The sequence below is a fragment of the Taudactylus pleione genome, unplaced genomic scaffold (assembly GCF_031769625.1).
Source record: "Taudactylus pleione unplaced genomic scaffold, aTauple2 ptg001012l, whole genome shotgun sequence".
Lineage (NCBI taxonomy): Eukaryota > Metazoa > Chordata > Amphibia > Anura > Myobatrachidae > Taudactylus > Taudactylus pleione.
This window is the reverse complement of record NW_028285413.1, coordinates 180,217-200,152: the sequence shown is the minus strand read 5'-3', so window position 1 is coordinate 200,152 and position 19,936 is coordinate 180,217. Positions and strand designations below refer to the sequence as shown.

Here is a 19,936-nt window from a genome sequence, read left to right as displayed (position 1 = left end):
TAGGGGTTATACAGTACGGGCTTAGGGGTTATACAGTATACAGGCTTAGGGGTTATACAATACGGGCTTAGGGGTTATACAGTACAGGCTTAGAGGTTATACAATACAGGCTTAGGGGTTATACAGTACAGGCTTAGGGGTTATACAGTACAGGCTTAGGGGTTATACAGTACAGGCTTAGGGGTTATACAATACAGGCTTAGGGGTTATACAGTACAGGCTTAGGGGTTATACAGTACAGGCTTAGGGGTTATACAGTACAGGCTTAGGGGTTATACAGTACAGGCTTAGGGGTTATACAATACAGGCTTAGGGGTTATACAGTACAGGCTTAGGGGTTATACAATACAGGCTTAGGGGTTATACAGTACAGGCTTAGGGGTTATACAGTACAGGCTTAGGGGTTATACAATACAGGCTTAGGGGTACAAGCTTGTGAGCGATATTCTGTAGGTTTTGCAAGCTGCCCATTTACTAGAGAAGAGCCCATGCAGGCCTAGGTTCTTATGTGGACGGTTAAATCTTACTGCAGCGCCTGATGGCGAGGTCCCACAGATGTACCGCCTCAGATCAAGGGTCTTGAGCCAGACCCTGGATGGTCACATGCCGTTTCAGGCCTGCACAAGCTGCTGTGTGCGCTGCTGGGCATATCGCAAACAGCTTTCAGTCGCCATCTCACCCATGTCATCGCAGCCCTGACCACCCATTCCTCTACCTACATCTGCTTTCCCATTCAGGAGCCTTCTCACCGCAAGAGAGGAGAGGGCCCAATCCGAGCCTGAACACAGGCTCCCTTAAAGCACCTCTGTGCACACTGCTGTATTTATACCAGGTACAGGAATAATTAGAATAACCTGTAAACAATGATAATACCAACCCATATATCCTCATCCTTTGGTCCTGTGTTTGCACATAGATTAGAGATGAGAGAACCGGTTCTACTCGGTTACGTTCAGATCTGAAAAACGCTGTTTTATTGTTATCCAGCTCTCATGTGTTTTGGGTAAGCCAATGAGATAAATCCGAACTCGCAGTAATTTGTCGAAAAGAACAGAGTAGAACAAAACCGCTCATCTCTAATTTAGAATTACTTTGGGACATCTAACCCATAAGCTTCAAATAAATATATCTGTCTGCAAGACACATCAGGATCCCAAAGGACAGGAGTCTATGCAAACCTACAGTATGGGAGCATTTTGAAAGAACAAAGGCAGTTTGATATTTAATCTGTTCTTGGATAAAAATACTGCTTTCAATGTAGCTAAAAAGCTCTAAAATCATAGAAATACATTACAAGCTCATGTATAATACTGCTGCAAATTAGGGGAAAGCCATCTCTATACAAAAATGTTTGGAGTTATTCTAGAGACTTGTGTATGAGTAATAGAGTGAATATACATTGTTTCCAAGTGCACCCTACACAAGGGCAGTTTTATCATTTTTTAGGTGTAAGGTAGAAATTGACGGGGCCACCGCGGCCATCATAAAACAGGGTCAGAAACCAGTCAGCCAGTCAGAGGAGACTTGGAATGACTCTATGGGATGTGTCATCTAGGTTTTGACTTTGGGGGTTAGTTGATTATTAAGAGGCTGCACAGATTTCTTGGTGCCACCACCAGCGATGAGGAGATACAATCCTAGGTATTATGGACCTTATTCAGAGGTGGCCGTACGGTGCACGGCCGCCTCGATGTTTTGCCAGTGCACATGCGCATGAGGGAGCCGGCTCCCTCATGCGCATGCGTGAGACCCGCTATGACTGACAGCGCCAGTCGTAGCGGATCTCTTTCCAAAGGGGGCGAGCTGTCGATGTTGATTGACAGCTCGCCCCGTTTGGAAGGCGGGCCGGGGGGGGTGGCAGCCCGAACGGAGGCATTCCCATGGGAACGCCTGCCGTTTGCCGGAGGGCCCCCCTGACATCACTAGTGATGTCAGTGGAGTGCTTCCGGCTCTGACAGAGCCAGAAGCTCTCCGGGGCTTACGACAAGTGAGACCCTACCCTAGGGTCTCGTCGTAAGCCCCGACGGTCGCGACCACCATCACCCGAGCGGTCGTTAGAGCTGTGGGTGTTAACCCACAGCCTAACGACCGCAACAGAGGCGGGCGGTCAGGATGCAAGTGGCCGCCCAGTTTCTGAGCGACAGCTTGCATCCTCCGACCACCTCTGAATGAGGCCCTATATCTCTTGGAAGCTCTCTTTTTATATCAAATTTGTTTTATTACAACCTTTTTATCATAATAATTTTTGTAACTTGTACTCTTTTCATAAATAAAATATTTCTTAGTTCACATACGCTCTGGAATCTTGAAAGAAGCTATTGACCGCTTAAGCTACCTTAAATTTATTTATTTATTTTTTTATTAACAGTTTCTTATATAGCGCAGCATATTCTGTTGCGCTTTACAATTGGAAGCATAAATAGAATAAAATTGGGTAATAACAGACAGACATAGAGGTAGGGAAATAGGCATTGATACACAAGGATAGGTGCTATATATTGCATTTTGGTTCAACCAGAATGCAGAGTTTCTTGGTGGGCTGCATGATCCAGTCACACAGGAATGTCGGCCAAATGTCAGGAGGGTGTGAAAGAAAGACAGTGTGTGAGGTTATGTGTTGACTGTGAAAGGGGATGTAATTAGATATGGAAGCTATGAAAGTTATGTGAGCGGTTCTGGAATCTGATACGCTTGACTGAAGAGGTGAGTTTTCAGGGAACGCTTGAAGGATTGGAGACTAGAGGAAAGTCTTATTGTGCATGGTAAGGCATTCCATACAGTGGGTGCAGCCCGAAGAAAGTCCTGTAACTGTGAATGGGAGCAAGTAATGCTTGGGGATGAGAGAGGCAGATCTTATGCTGAGCGGAGAGGTCGGGTTGGGAGATATTTTGAGATGAGTGAAGAGATGTATGTTGGTGTGGTTTGGTTAATGGCTTTATGTGTAAGTAAAAGTATTTTATATTGAATACGGTAGAAAACCGGCAACCAATGGAGGGACTGACAGAGGGGGGCAGCAGACGATGAATGTTTGGCAAGGAAAATAAGCCTCGTAGCTGCATTCATAATGGATTGTAATGCTAAATCTATAGATTTATCATGAAACCAACTTGGTCATAATTTGGGGACCTGTGAACCTGCTACCAAAGGAGGTGGCAGATAACTGGGTGACAAAGATTACCATGCAGGGTGTATTGTTTACACGGCAGGAGGGTGATAAAATATTAACTGCCTTCTATTCATCAAGATTTGGCCATTATGGGGCCCAGAGGTGAGGGGGCTTGTGATGCCTTTTGGGTCTTCCCCAAACATGCTGGAAGAACAGATTAAGGGCATCTTCTCAGCTGGTGCTCCATTATCTCTCATATCGCAAAATGAAATATCTTTTCAGCATTCACTCCACCGAAGTCCTCCTGAACTCATCCCCTCGACCTGTAAAAACCACTTCTGCTCAGCAATCACGGTCATATGAGCAGATGGAGGAGCAACATGGATTAAAGGCTGCTTTTACACTACAGAGCGACTGTTACCAGATGCACTTTGTAAATGACCTTTAGCACATTATGCTGATATAGGATAGTAAAGACCAATAATGATCATAATAATAATATTGCAATTACATAATAACAATGATAATCGCAACTGTAATAATATTGACAATAATTACATATAATCTAGCATATTTATTAGAGACTAGCTGAAGTATCCGGCATTGCCCAGGTTTAAATCTTCAAGTAATTAAGTTTTATTAGGTAATTTTGTCCAAATCCATCCAGTGGAAGGCCCAGAACAGGCTCCCCGCCCCGGCTCAGTCTGCCGTGAGGTCCGACCGCCACCCCAACCACTCCATTAGGCATACCAGACTAATTGCCACCCCTCTGTGAAATTTTTTACGGTTTCAAGATTTGTTGCTCTGTCACTTTATTGCATTTTCGCGTTGTCGCTATGTGGTCTAATAGCTTATTTTTTTGATACTGTATAACTGTGTAAGATTTCAGAGCTTTACCTTGAGAGCTGTGGAAAATATTCGCCAACAAGCAAACAAACACACAAACAAACCTTGTATATATACAGTATATAGTAGATGAGCGGTTTGGCTTTTGCTGCAAACCGAACACACCTAAACTTTGGGGTTCCGAGTCGTACTGAGTGCCTGATTCAGAGCCGCTCGTAAGCGGCCGCTTGTTCGCTCCGAGCGATGTTCGCATAACAGCGCATGTGTATGGGTCGTAATGCGCATGCGCCAACCAGTCATTGCGGTCGGAAATCGAGCACTCGCAAAATTGCGAGTGCCTGCTAATTTGAGTGACAGGATGAGGCATTTGTGGGTGGTAACAGGGGAAGGTGCTTGAAAACGGGGAGTGGAGATCCGAACGCAGGCGTGCCAAACGGTCAAAACGGGCGTTTTAAGGGTGTGCATAATTAACAAAGCAGCGTCATCGGCCACGTCACTTGGTTGTCTCTTAGCCTGAACTGTTCGCATGATTGCGGTAGGAAAATCCAACCACAAGCACTGCGAGCAGTTCAGACGCCTTTCGATGTACCTAATTAATCTAATAAATAACGGAGATGACGTAGGGTGCGAGCGGCCAGGGGGTGTCTTTACAAAATAGCAAGCGCATGTTTCATTCGCTCGCTCAGACATAGAGGCGTCAACAGACCGCAAAGGGCGAGCGCTCAATTTAAATAGCCGGCCCCTTTTTCTGAACAAGCGAGCGCAAATAGCGTCCGGCTCTGAATCAGGCCCTGATTCCCTGCTCGTATCACTTTGGGGTTCCATGTAGCACCGAGTTCCGGCACGGGTCTTCTCGCCAAGTTTGGACATTGGATCTAAAAAAACGTATCTCGTGTGTTTCATTGCTTTGGAGACCCTCCCTGGTGGTCATAATTGGCTATAAATTAATGTTATTAATGTAGATAAGATTATAGGAACAAAAACAGGTCCAAGTTACATAATATTAGCTGGTTTTATAAGAAATCCAAAACCAAAACTGAAACTGAACCAAAAACACTTGAGTGTGGTTTTGCCAAAACCAAAACATTTGAGGCTGGTGCTGCCGAAACCAAAACACGGGGTTCTGCGCACACGTCTAATATTTATAGAGCACTTCAGTCTGTCATAACTTACTAATTATAAATTATTTCATGAGCAGTTGGTCAGAACCTACATAACCAAATTGCTAAATGGATAAGTTACGTGCGCGCAGTGAATAAAATATTTCTGTCCTACACTGAGGTCTGGTAAGTTAATTTATAGCGCAGCGGGGGAGACGCTTGTATTTTCTTCTCCAGAGTCCAGACGGAGTATTTATTTTTGATGTTATTTAAGGCACAGGAAAGCTGAAGTGCATTGAGACTTATGACAAAGTAAATCACATTTGTTTTGTGACACAAGAAATGCTTAAATTGATTATCAGTTCTCTGCAGCTGCATAATATCACAGAGCGAAAAAATGGCTGCCTCCACAGCGGTAAATGTGAAACGCAGTAATAGTGTCAGCTAGGTAGGTACATACTGTATTTGCAAAGAAATGTGTCTGCATTTTATTATTGTGACTCCAGAGCCATTCATTGGCTAAGAGACTGGGGATGACCTCTCTCAGCCAATGAACCCTTAGCGGCTGGGTTTCCATGGAGAAATTTCACCGCTAAGCTGTCATTCGGGAAGTACTGTTCTATAGAACGGTACAAGTTCGTGGATAACGATTTTCATTTTTTTATTTTGCCAAGTCCGTGGGATGCCTACTTAGGAACGAAGAAGACAGAACCTCGCATAGGAGATGGTGAGTATAGTTTTTTTGTATGTTTAATAAACTTATACTGTCACGGTGTTTGTGTCCTGTGTTTTTTTAAAACATTTTTTTACAGGTGAACTACAGGTACTACTGGGCCCTTAATGCCCTGCATGCTGGTACTTGTGGTTTTCCAAGTACCCACATGAGGGGCAGGCTTGCTGGGACCTGCAGTTCTACTTGTAAAGACAATGTTTGCTATTATTTATTTACATCACACCACACAATCAACCTGCCACCCACCGACACCAGGGGTGGCAGGGATAGCCCCGGGCTATCAGCCTGCTTCTGGGGTGCCTTGGAGAGGGGGATACTTTTATTGGGGGGTCCCCAGCTCTCCAGGGATCCCCGGCCTGGACTGACTAGCTGTCAGGGCTGATGCTGTGGCAGGGGGGCCCGGTGAAAGGACTACCCTGGCTGTGGCATCAGCCCTCCTGCTAGAAAAAGTTTGGTGCTGGTTCTGGAAGATACAGGGGAACCCTACTCATTTTTTCTCCTGTATTTCCAGAACCAGGACTGGATCAGAGCCCAGTGCTGGTTGCGCAGAATACGGGGGACCCCTACGTCGCTTGTCCCCCATATTTTGGCAAACCATGGCTGGTTCTGACTAGCCCGGTGCTGGTTGTGCTTAAGTACGGGGGACCCCCTATGTAATTTGTCCCCTGTATTTAAACACACCCAGCACTGGGTCACTCATGCCCGGGGTTGGTTGCTCTTTTTTGGGGGGATCTGTGTCAATCACACAGATGTATGTAGCACGGATCTCCCGGGTCCATGCTACATGCAAATGAACACCATAACGCTGATTGGCTTCCTGTCTGCCACTGCAGTGCCACTCCTAGTTGGTCCACGTGTTTGTGCCTCCCACTTGTGTTGCTCAGCATAGTCTTCCAGCTACCTCGGTGCAACCTTTTGGCCTAAAAACAATACTGTCAGAATAGACTGGAAATTAGTGGAAATAAATGTTATTGAGGTTATTAATAGCGTAGGAACAAAAAAAGGCCAATTTTATGTGAGTTTAGCTGTTTGTTTTTTTTAAGAAAAAATCCAAATCCAAAACCAAAACCCGAAAACAAAACACGGAGCTGTGGTTTTGGCAAAACCAATCCAGATTCAAAACCATTGGAGATCCAGATCCAAAACCAAAATACGGGGATCGGCACACATCTCTACTGGAAACCAAGCTGAGCATTCTCAGGAATAGACCAACTGGATGCCAAGCAGAGCATTCACAGGGATAGACCAACTGGAAGCCAAGTGGAGCATTCACAGGGATAGACCAACTGGAAGCCAAGCAAAGCATTCACAGGGATAGACCAACTGGAAGCCTAACGGAGCATGCTCAGGGATAGACCAATTGGAAATCAAGTGGAACATTTACAGGGATAGACCAACTGGAAGCCTAACGGAGCATTCACAGGGATGGACCAACTGGAAGCCAAGTGGAGCATTCACAGGGATAGACCAACTGGAAGCCAAGCAGAGCATTGACAGGGATAGACCAACTGGAAGCTAAGTGGACCATTCACAGGGATAGACCAACTGGATGCCTAACGAAGCATTCACAGGAATAGACCAACTGGAAGCCAAGCAGAGCATTCACAGGGTTAGACCAACTGGAAGCCTAACGGAGCATGCTCAGGGATAGACCAACTGGAAATCAAGTGGACCATTCACAGGGATAGACCAACTGGAAGCCTAATGGAGCATTCACAGGGATGGACCAACTGGAAGCCAAGTGGAGCATTCACAGGGATGGGCCACGTGAGCATAGGTATGCACTGCAGTCATTTTGCAGACATTCAGAATGTCAACACTCACGAAATGGATCCTGACATACTGTTGATATTGTTAGAATATACTGCACCCATAACATTCGAATGTTCACAACACAAACATTAACAGTCAAACTATATTATTATTAGAGATGTGCGCCGACCCCCGTGTTTTGGTTTTGGTTGTGGATCTGGATCTCCCCTGGTTTTGGATCTGAATCTGGTTTTGGAGTTTTTTCCTCCGTGTTTTGTTTTCGTGTTTTGGTTTTGGATCTGGATTTTTTCTTAAAAAATCATAAAAACAGCTAAAACCACATAATTTGGGCCTGTTTTTGTTCCTACAGTATTATTAACCTTAATAACAATGATTTTCAGGCATTTCTTGGCATGTTTAACCACCTCACAGCTCACAATATTGATTTCACAATTTTTCACAAATATAGGCCAAAGGCTGCAGCGAGCTGGCTGTCTAAAGTTAGCAACATATCAAACATCTATGAAACATTGCCACACAGCAGTGGCAGACAGGATGGCAGTTTAATAAACTATAATAAGTCGGTCGGCAATGCCCCAAATTGTGCTGAAAGTCGGTGCAAGATGGAATTGTCCCTCCCACCCACTCTTATGTGGGCTATTAAAAAGGACATGCACAGTTTAACAAACCAAGCACTTTAGCCACTAGGACTGACACTTTCGTGGCTGAACTCCTTGGTTTGTTTGGGCCCCACAAAACATTTTTTGGAAGGACTACCTTCAATTATTAAGGAGGAGGTTGATGATGAGGGTGTTGGTGGTGGAGATTGCATGTGCTGGTCCAAACTGCTGGTAGCTGATACTGGACTGCTTGTTATTAATTTACAAATTATAATTTTGTTAAAGAAATTGCATGAACTTGCTGTAAATGACGTAACAGGGAGGAGGTGCCTAGATTGTTAACGTCCCTTCTTCTGCTAACTTTGGCTTTACAAATGGAATAGATGCCTTCACAACTGTTGTCAGAATTTAGATTAAAATAATTCCACACCCAAGATGTGGCTTTTCTGGCTTTCTTTTTATCATGAGCAAGAACTGCTGCCACTGATGGCTGATTTACGCAAACCACATCCTTATCATCAACATCCACATTAGCGTCAGATAGGACACAAATTTCCCCCTCATCCTCCTTTTGCACTTCCTCCACACTATCATCCTCATTTTTTATTATTTCACCATCTAATACTAGCACAGCCGTCATGGCGTCAGTGATCCGCTGTGAAACTGGGTGACAGATGTTATACTTGCTTCCTCTATCAAAGGACTGTTTAATAGTCAATTGTTTTTTTAAATTACTTCTGATCATGAATGAGGATGTAGATGATGATGCAGGTGTTGGTGTTGGAGATCGAAGATGCTTGGATCTCACAGAGAGAGAGCAGGTAGGTGACACTGGACTTGTTACGTTTTGAGTTTTGGAACTTGGCGACGTACACTTTGATATTTGATGAATGTGCTTCAAGTGACGTAACAAGGAGGAAGTTCCTAGGTGGTTTAGGTCCCTCCCTCTACTCACTCTTGCATGGCAATGGGCACATATGGTATGACAACTGTTGTCCTGATCGGGATGGAAATAATTCCACACGTAAGAAGTAGATTTTTTGTCTTATGTCCCGGCATGATAACAATGGGCTTTTTCAAACCAACAGCTGTTGCCTTACTTACACAAAGTGCATCCTCGGCATAAACATCCTCATCACCAACATCTTCATCATCAACATCCTCATCATCCTTAGCACCTTCAACTTCCAAAATATCCTCCTCCTCCATGTGCAATTCCACAGAAGCATTGTCAATGACTACGTGTGCAAGATGTTGACTGCCCTTCCCCACATTTACAGAGGGCACACAAATGTTGGAACTTGGAGGATCCTCTAGTACACTAGTATTTAGGTCGTGCTCACTCATGGCAACCACGGACACACTTGCACTCTCCTCGGGGATTTGTGATTTTGATTTCTCAGGGCACACAGTTGGTTTTTCCGGAGCTGTCTTAACAACTTTCACATTTTTAATTGGACCACCACCACTACTACTACAAGCAGAAGGGCTATCAGAATCAGCAGTATTCTTCATAAAGTAAGAAGGCCAAGGCCTTATCCTTTCCTTGCCACTTCGTGTAGTGAATGGCATATTGCCAATTTTTTATTTATCTAAATTCAAATATCCTTTCAATTTTTTTTTCTTAATTTCAGTAAAACCTGCTTTACTATTACTACCATATCGATGGTGTGACTTAAGCCCTGGGGCATGGGCCTTCATAGAGGATGAGGAAGTTGACGGCCTTGCACTGCTGCCGGCAGCTACAACATGTGGTTCTTGGCCTTGCTCTCCTGTCATGTGACAGCCCTCCATATTTTTTCTGCAGTCTAGAAGCAATGTCACAATCACCAATAGTGTAGCCAAGGTGCGGTTACAAAATTAACACACGTGCAGTCATGCGCACACACAAAAATATTAGAAAAAATGACAAATTATGATTTATATTTTTTGTCAGCTCCAGATGAACTTGGCCCCAGAGTAACGATTGATCACGACTGGAGTCGAGCAGCACAAGGTTACACGTTTGCGTTACTGGCTGGATCTTGTGCACTACTGCGGTTAAGCCGAAAATCCACCCACACAAACAACAAAAAATATATAAGACTGTGACACTTGTATTGTTTTTTTTTTTGATTGAACACGACTGGAATCGCTGGATCTTGTGCTACTGTGGTTCAGCCTAACACCCACCCACACACAAGAAAAAAATAAGACACTTTTATTGTGTTTTTTTTAAAGAACGACTGGAGTCGGGCAGCACAAGGTTGCAATGTGTGTTGCTGGCTGGCTCTTGTGCTCTACTGTGGTTAAGCCTAGTACACATGCACACACAGAAAAATATAAAAAGACACTTTTATTTATTTATTTTTTACTTTTTTTTTTGGAGTCCAGACTTGGGCCCAGAGACGGACACAGCAGACAGCCCAGATGGATCACCAGACAGCACAGTGACAGCACCGTGACCAGAGACAAGAATGGATCAGCACAGACAGCACAGTGACAGCACCGTGACCAGAGACCAGAATGGATCAGCACAGACAGCACAGTGATAGTGACAGCACCATGACCAGAGACCAGAATGGATCAGCACAGACAGCACAGTGATAGTGATAGTGACAGCACCGTGACCAGAGACAAGAATGGATCAGCACAGACAGCACAGTGACAGTGACAGCACCGTGACCAGAGACCAAAATGGATCAGCACAGACAGCACAGTGACAGTGACAGCACCGTGACCAGAGACAAGAATGGATCAGCACAAACAGCACAGTGATAGTGACAGCACCGTGACCAGAGACAAGAATGGATCAGCACAGTGACAGTGACAGCACCATGACCAGAGACCAGAATGGATCAGCACAGACAGCACAGTGACAGTGACAGCACCGTGACCACAGACCAGAATGGATCAGCACAGACAGCACAGTGATAGTGACAGCACCGTGACCAGAGACAAGAATGGATCAGCACAGACAGCACAGTGACAGCACCGTAACCAGAGACCAGAATGGATCAGCACAGACAGCACAGTGACAGTGACAGCACCGTGACCAGAGACCAGAATGGATCAGCACAGACAGCACAGTGATAGTGACAGCACCGTGACCAGAGACCAGAATGGATCTGCACAGACAGCACAGTGACAGTGACAGCACCGTGACCAGAGACCCGAATGGATCAGCAGACAGCTCAGTGACAGCACCATGACCAGCCAGAGACCAGAATGGATCAGCAGACAGCACAGTGACAGCACCGTGACCAGAGACCAGAATGGATCAGCAGACAGCACAGTGACAGTGACAGCACCGTGACCAGAGACCAGAATGGATCAGCACAGACAGCACAGTGATAGTGACAGCACCGTGACCAGAGACCAGAATGGATCTGCACAGACAGCACAGTGACAGTGACAGCACCGTGACCAGAGACCAGAATGGATCAGCAGACAGCACAGTGACAGTGACAGCACCGTGACCAGAGACCAGAATGGATCAGCACAGACAGCACAGTGACAGTGACAGCACCGTGACCAGAGACCAGAATGGATCAGCAGACAGCACAGTGACAGTGACAGCACCGTGACCAGAGACCAGAATGGATCAGCAGACAGCACAGTGACAGTGACAGCACCGTGACCAGAGACCAGAATGGATCAGCACAGACAGCACAGTGATAGTGACAGCACCGTGACCAGAGACCAGAATGGATCTGCACAGACAGCACAGTGACAGTGACAGCACCGTGACCAGAGACCAGAATGGATCAGCAGACAGCACAGTGACAGTGACAGCACCGTGACCAGAGACCAGAATGGATCAGCACAGACAGCACAGTGACAGTGACAGCACCGTGACCAGAGACCAGAATGGATCAGCAGACAGCACAGTGACAGTGACAGCACCGTGACCAGAGACCAGAATGGATCAGCAGACAGCACAGTGACAGTGACAGCACCGTGACCAGAGACCAGAATGGATCAGCACAGACAGCACAGTGATAGTGACAGCACCATGACCAGAGACCAGAATGGATCAGCACAGACAGCACAGTGATAGTGACAGCACCATGACCAGAGACCAGAATGGATCAGCACATACAGCACAGAGACAGTGACAGCACCATGACCAGAGACCAGAATGGATCAGCACAGACAGCACAGTGACAGTGACAGCACCGTGACCAGAGACCAGAATGGATCAGCACAGACAGCACAGTAACAGTGACAGCACCGTGACCAGAGACAAGAATGGATCAGCAGACAGCACAGTGACAGTGACAGCACCGTGACCAGAGACCAGAATGGATCAGCACAGACAGCACAGTAACAGTGACAGCACCGTGACCAGAGACCAGAATGGATCAGCAGACAGCACAGTGACAGTGACAGCACCATGACCAGAGACCAGAATGGATCAGCACAGACAGCACAGTGACAGTGACAGCACCATGACCAGAGACCAGAATGGATCAGCACATACAGCACAGAGACAGTGACAGCACCATGACCAGAGACCAGAATGGATCAGCACAGACAGCACAGTGACAGTGACAGCACCGTGACCAGAGACCAGAATGGATCAGCACAGACAGCACAGTAACAGTGACAGCACCGTGACCAGAGACAAGAATGGATCAGCAGACAGCACAGTGACAGTGACAGCACCGTGACCAGAGACCAGAATGGATCAGCACAGACAGCACAGTAACAGTGACAGCACCGTGACCAGAGACTAGAATGGATCAGCAGACAGCACAGTGACAGTGACAGCACCATGACCAGAGACCAGAATGGATCAGCACAGACAGCACAGTGACAGTGACAGCACCGTGACCAGAGACCAGAATGGATCAGCACAGACAGCACAGTGATAGTGACAGCACCGTGACCAGAGACCAGAATGGATCAGGAGACAGCACAGTGACAGTGACAGCACCGTGACCAGAGACCAGAATGGATCAGCAGACAGCACAGTGATAGTGACAGCACCATGACCAGAGACCAGAATGGATCAGCACAGACAGCACAGTGATAGTGACAGCACCATGACCAGAGACCAGAATGGATCAGCAGACAGCACAGTGATAGTGACAGCACCATGACCAGAGACCAGAATGGATCAGCACAGACAGCACAGTAACAGTGACAGCACCGTGACCAGAGACCAGAATGGATCAGCAGACAGCACAGTGATAGTGACAGCACCGTGACCAGAGACCAGAATGGATCAGCACAGACAGCACAGTAACAGTGAGAGCACCGTGACCAGAGACCAGAATGGATCAGCAGACAGCACAGTGATAGTGACAGCACCGTGACCAGAGACCAGAATGGATCAGCACAGACAGGACAGTGATAGTGACAGCACCATGACCAGAGACCAGAATGGATCAGCACAGACAGCACAGTGACAGTGACAGCACCGTGACCAGAGACCAGAATGGATCAGCAGACAGCACAGTGACAGTGACAGCACCGTGACCAGAGACCAGAATGGATCTGCACAGACAGCTCAGTGACAGTGACAGCACCATGACCAGAGACCAGAGACCAGAATGGATCAGCACAGACAGCACAGTGACAGTGACAGCACCGTGACCAGAGACCAGAATGGATCTGCACAGACAGCACCGTGACCAGAGACCAGAATGGATCAGCAGACAGCACAGTGACAGTGACAGCACCGTGACCAGAGACCAGAATGGATCAGCACAGACAGCACAGTGACAGTGACAGCACCGTGACCAGAGACCAGAATGGATCAGCAGACAGCACAGTGACAGTGACAGCACCGTGACCAGAGACCAGAATGGATCAGCAGACAGCACAGTGACAGTGACAGCACCGTGACCAGAGACCAGAATGGATCAGCACAGACAGCACAGTGATAGTGACAGCACCATGACCAGAGACCAGAATGGATCAGCACAGACAGCACAGTGATAGTGACAGCACCATGACCAGAGACCAGAATGGATCAGCACATACAGCACAGAGACAGTGACAGCACCATGACCAGAGACCAGAATGGATCAGCACAGACAGCACAGTGACAGTGACAGCACCGTGACCAGAGACCAGAATGGATCAGCACAGACAGCACAGTAACAGTGACAGCACCGTGACCAGAGACAAGAATGGATCAGCAGACAGCACAGTGACAGTGACAGCACCGTGACCAGAGACCAGAATGGATCAGCACAGACAGCACAGTAACAGTGACAGCACCGTGACCAGAGACTAGAATGGATCAGCAGACAGCACAGTGACAGTGACAGCACCATGACCAGAGACCAGAATGGATCAGCACAGACAGCACAGTGACAGTGACAGCACCGTGACCAGAGACCAGAATGGATCAGCACAGACAGCACAGTGATAGTGACAGCACCGTGACCAGAGACCAGAATGGATCAGGAGACAGCACAGTGACAGTGACAGCACCGTGACCAGAGACCAGAATGGATCAGCAGACAGCACAGTGATAGTGACAGCACCATGACCAGAGACCAGAATGGATCAGCACAGACAGCACAGTGATAGTGACAGCACCATGACCAGAGACCAGAATGGATCAGCAGACAGCACAGTGATAGTGACAGCACCGTGACCAGAGACCAGAATGGATCAGCACAGACAGCACAGTAACAGTGACAGCACCGTGACCAGAGACCAGAATGGATCAGCAGACAGCACAGTGATAGTGACAGCACCGTGACCAGAGACCAGAATGGATCAGCACAGACAGCACAGTAACAGTGACAGCACCGTGACCAGAGACCAGAATGGATCAGCAGACAGCACAGTGATAGTGACAGCACCATGACCAGAGACCAGAATGGATCAGCACAGACAGCACAGTGACAGTGACAGCACCGTGACCAGAGACCAGAATGGATCAGCACAGACAGGACAGTGATAGTGACAGCACCATGACCAGAGACCAGAATGGATCAGCACAGACAGCACAGTGACAGTGACAGCACCGTGACCAGAGACCAGAATGGATCAGCAGACAGCACAGTGACAGTGACAGCACCGTGACCAGAGACCAGAATGGATCTGCACAGACAGCTCAGTGACATTGACAGCACCATGACCAGAGACCAGAGACCAGAATGGATCAGCACAGACAGCACAGTGACAGTGACAGCACCGTGACCAGAGACCAGAATGGATCTGCACAGACAGCTCAGTGACAGTGACAGCACCATGACCAGAGACCAGAATGGATCAGTACAGACAGCACAGTGACAGTGACAGCACCGTGACCAGAGACCAGAATGGATCAGCAGACAGCACAGTGACAGTGACAGCACCGTGACCGGAGACCAGAATGGATCAGCAGACAGCACAGTGACAGTGACAGCACCGTGACCAGAGACCAGAATGGATCAGCACAGACAGCTCAGTGACAGTGACAGCACCGTGACCAGAGACCAGAATGGATCAGCACAGACAGCACAGTGACAGCACCGTGACCAGAGACCAGAATGGATCAGCACAGACAGCACAGTGACAGTGACAGCACCTTGACCAGAGACCAGAATGGATCAGCACATACAGCACAGAGACAGTGACAGCACCATGACCAGAGACCAGAATGGATCAGCACAGACAGCACAGTGACAGTGACAGCACCATGACCAGAGACCAGAATGGATCAGCACAGACAGCACAGTGACAGTGACAGCACCGTGACCAGAGACCAGAATGGATCAGCACATACAGCACAGAGACAGTGACAGCACCATGACCAGAGACCAGAATGGATCAGCACAGACAGCACAGTGACAGTGACAGCACCGTGACCAGAGACCAGAATGGATCAGCACAGACAGCACAGTGACAGTGACAGCACCGTGACCAGAGACCAGAATGGATCAGCAGACAGCACAGTGACAGTGACAGCACCGTGACCAGAGACCAGAATGGATCAGCAGACAGCACAGTGACAGTGACAGCACCGTGACCAGAGACCAGAATGGATCAGCACAGACAGCACAGTGATAGTGACAGCACCATGACCAGAGACCAGAATGGATCAGCACAGACAGCACAGTGATAGTGACAGCACCATGACCAGAGACCAGAATGGATCAGCACATACAGCACAGAGACAGTGACAGCACCATGACCAGAGACCAGAATGGATCAGCACAGACAGCACAGTGACAGTGACAGCACCGTGACCAGAGACCAGAATGGATCAGCACAGACAGCACAGTAACAGTGACAGCACCGTGACCAGAGACAAGAATGGATCAGCAGACAGCACAGTGACAGTGACAGCACCGTGACCAGAGACCAGAATGGATCAGCACAGACAGCACAGTAACAGTGACAGCACCGTGACCAGAGACTAGAATGGATCAGCAGACAGCACAGTGACAGTGACAGCACCATGACCAGAGACCAGAATGGATCAGCACAGACAGCACAGTGACAGTGACAGCACCGTGACCAGAGACCAGAATGGATCAGCACAGACAGCACAGTGATAGTGACAGCACCGTGACCAGAGACCAGAATGGATCAGGAGACAGCACAGTGACAGTGACAGCACCGTGACCAGAGACCAGAATGGATCAGCAGACAGCACAGTGATAGTGACAGCACCATGACCAGAGACCAGAATGGATCAGCACAGACAGCACAGTGATAGTGACAGCACCATGACCAGAGACCAGAATGGATCAGCAGACAGCACAGTGATAGTGACAGCACCGTGACCAGAGACCAGAATGGATCAGCACAGACAGCACAGTAACAGTGACAGCACCGTGACCAGAGACCAGAATGGATCAGCAGACAGCACAGTGATAGTGACAGCACCGTGACCAGAGACCAGAATGGATCAGCACAGACAGCACAGTAACAGTGACAGCACCGTGACCAGAGACCAGAATGGATCAGCAGACAGCACAGTGATAGTGACAGCACCATGACCAGAGACCAGAATGGATCAGCACAGACAGCACAGTGACAGTGACAGCACCGTGACCAGAGACCAGAATGGATCAGCACAGACAGGACAGTGATAGTGACAGCACCATGACCAGAGACCAGAATGGATCAGCACAGACAGCACAGTGACAGTGACAGCACCGTGACCAGAGACCAGAATGGATCAGCAGACAGCACAGTGACAGTGACAGCACCGTGACCAGAGACCAGAATGGATCTGCACAGACAGCTCAGTGACAGTGACAGCACCATGACCAGAGACCAGAGACCAGAATGGATCAGCACAGACAGCACAGTGACAGTGACAGCACCGTGACCAGAGACCAGAATGGATCTGCACAGACAGCTCAGTGACAGTGACAGCACCATGACCAGAGACCAGAATGGATCAGTACAGACAGCACAGTGACAGTGACAGCACCGTGACCAGAGACCAGAATGGATCAGCAGACAGCACAGTGACAGTGACAGCACCGTGACCGGAGACCAGAATGGATCAGCAGACAGCACAGTGACAGTGACAGCACCGTGACCAGAGACCAGAATGGATCAGCACAGACAGCTCAGTGACAGTGACAGCACCGTGACCAGAGACCAGAATGGATCAGCACAGACAGCACAGTGACAGCACCGTGACCAGAGACCAGAATGGATCAGCACAGACAGCACAGTGACAGTGACAGCACCTTGACCAGAGACCAGAATGGATCAGCACATACAGCACAGAGACAGTGACAGCACCATGACCAGAGACCAGAATGGATCAGCACAGACAGCACAGTGACAGTGACAGCACCATGACCAGAGACCAGAATGGATCAGCACAGACAGCACAGTGACAGTGACAGCACCGTGACCAGAGACCAGAATGGATCAGCACATACAGCACAGAGACAGTGACAGCACCATGACCAGAGACCAGAATGGATCAGCACAGACAGCACAGTGACAGTGACAGCACCGTGACCAGAGACCAGAATGGATCAGCACAGACAGCACAGTGATAGTGACAGCACCGTGACCAGAGACCAGAATGGATCAGCACATACAGCACAGAGACAGTGACAGCACCATGACCAGAGACCAGAATGGATCAGCACAGACAGCACAGTGACAGTGACAGCACCGTGACCAGAGACCAGAATGGATCAGCACAGACAGCACAGTGATAGTGACAGCACCGTGACCAGAGACCAGAGTGGATCAGCACAGACAGCACAGTGACAGTGACAGCACCGTGACCAGAGACCAGAATGGATCAGCACAGACAGCACAGTGATAGTCACAGCACCATGACCAGAGACCAGAATGGATCAGCACAGACAGCACAGTGATAGTGACAGCACCATGACCAGAGACCAGAGTGGATCAGCACAGACAGCACAGTGACAGTGACAGCACCGTGACCAGAGACCAGAATGGATCAGTACAGACAGCACAGTGACAGCACCGTGACCAGAGACCAGAATGGATCAGCACTGACAGCACAGTGATAGTGACAGCACCGTGACCAGAGACCAGAATGGATCAGCAGACAGCACAGTGACAGTGACAGCACCGTGACCAGAGACCAGAATGGATCTGCACAGACAGCTCAGTGACAGTGACAGCACCGTGACCAGAGACCAGAATGGATCAGCACAGACAGCACAGTGATAGTGACAGCACCATGACCAGAGACCAGAATGGATCAGCACAGTGATAGTGACAGCACCGTGACCAGAGACCAGAATGGATCAGCACAAACAGCACAATGACAGTGACAGCACCGTGACCAGAGACCAGAATGGATCAGCACAGACAGCACAGTGACAGTGACAGCACCGTGACCAGAGACCAGAATGGATCTGCACAGACAGCTCAGTGACAGTGACAGCACCATGACCAGAGACCAGAATGGATCAGCACAGACAGCACAGTGACAGTGACAGCACCGTGACCAGAGACCAGAATGGATCAGCACATACAGCACAGAGACAGTGACAGCACCATGACCAGAGACCAGAATGGATCAGCACAGACAGCACAGTGACAGTGACAGCACCGTGACCAGAGACCAGAATGGATCAGCACAGACAGCACAGTGATAGTGACAGCACCGTGACCAGAGACCAGAGTGGATCACCAGACAGCACAGTGATAGTGACAGCACCGTGACCAGAGACCAGAATGGATCACCAGACAGCACAGTGATAGTGACAGCACCGTGACCAGAGACCAGAATGGATCAGCACAGACACCACAGTGACAGTGACAGCACCGTGACCAGAGACCAGAATGGATCAGCACAGACAGCACAGTGATAGTGACAGCACCATGACCAGAGACCAGAATGGATCAGCACAGACAGCACAGTGACAGTGACAGCACCGTGACCAGAGACCAGAATGGATCAGCAGACAGCACAGTGATAGTGACAGCACCATGACCAGAGACCAGAATGGATCAGCACAGACAGCACAGTGATAGTGACAGCACCATGACCAGAGACCAGAGTGGATCAGCACAGACAGCACAGTGACAGTGACAGCACTGTGACCAGAGACCAGAATGGATCAGCACAGACAGCACAGTGACAGTGACAGCACCGTGACCAGAGACCAGAATGGATCAGCAGACAGCACAGTAACAGTGACAGCACCATGACCAGAGACCAGAATGGATCAGCAGACAGCACAGTGACAGTGACAGCACCGTGACCAGAGACCAGAATGGATCAGCAGACAGCACAGTGATAGTGACAGCACCATGACCAGAGACCAGAATGGATCAGCACAGACAGCACAGTGACAGTGACAGCACCGTGACCAGAGACCAGAATGGATCAGCA

The 19,936-nt window shown here is 48.4% G+C and overlaps 1 protein-coding gene across 1 annotated transcript in view; it reads right to left on the bottom strand.

The window, feature by feature from the left end:
* The window catches only part of LOC148454303 (usherin-like), a gene marked incomplete at both ends in the record, with an annotated part of 948,215 nt that overhangs the window by 794,804 nt on the left and 133,475 nt on the right, over positions 1-19,936 (bottom strand). The window lies entirely within an intron of this gene.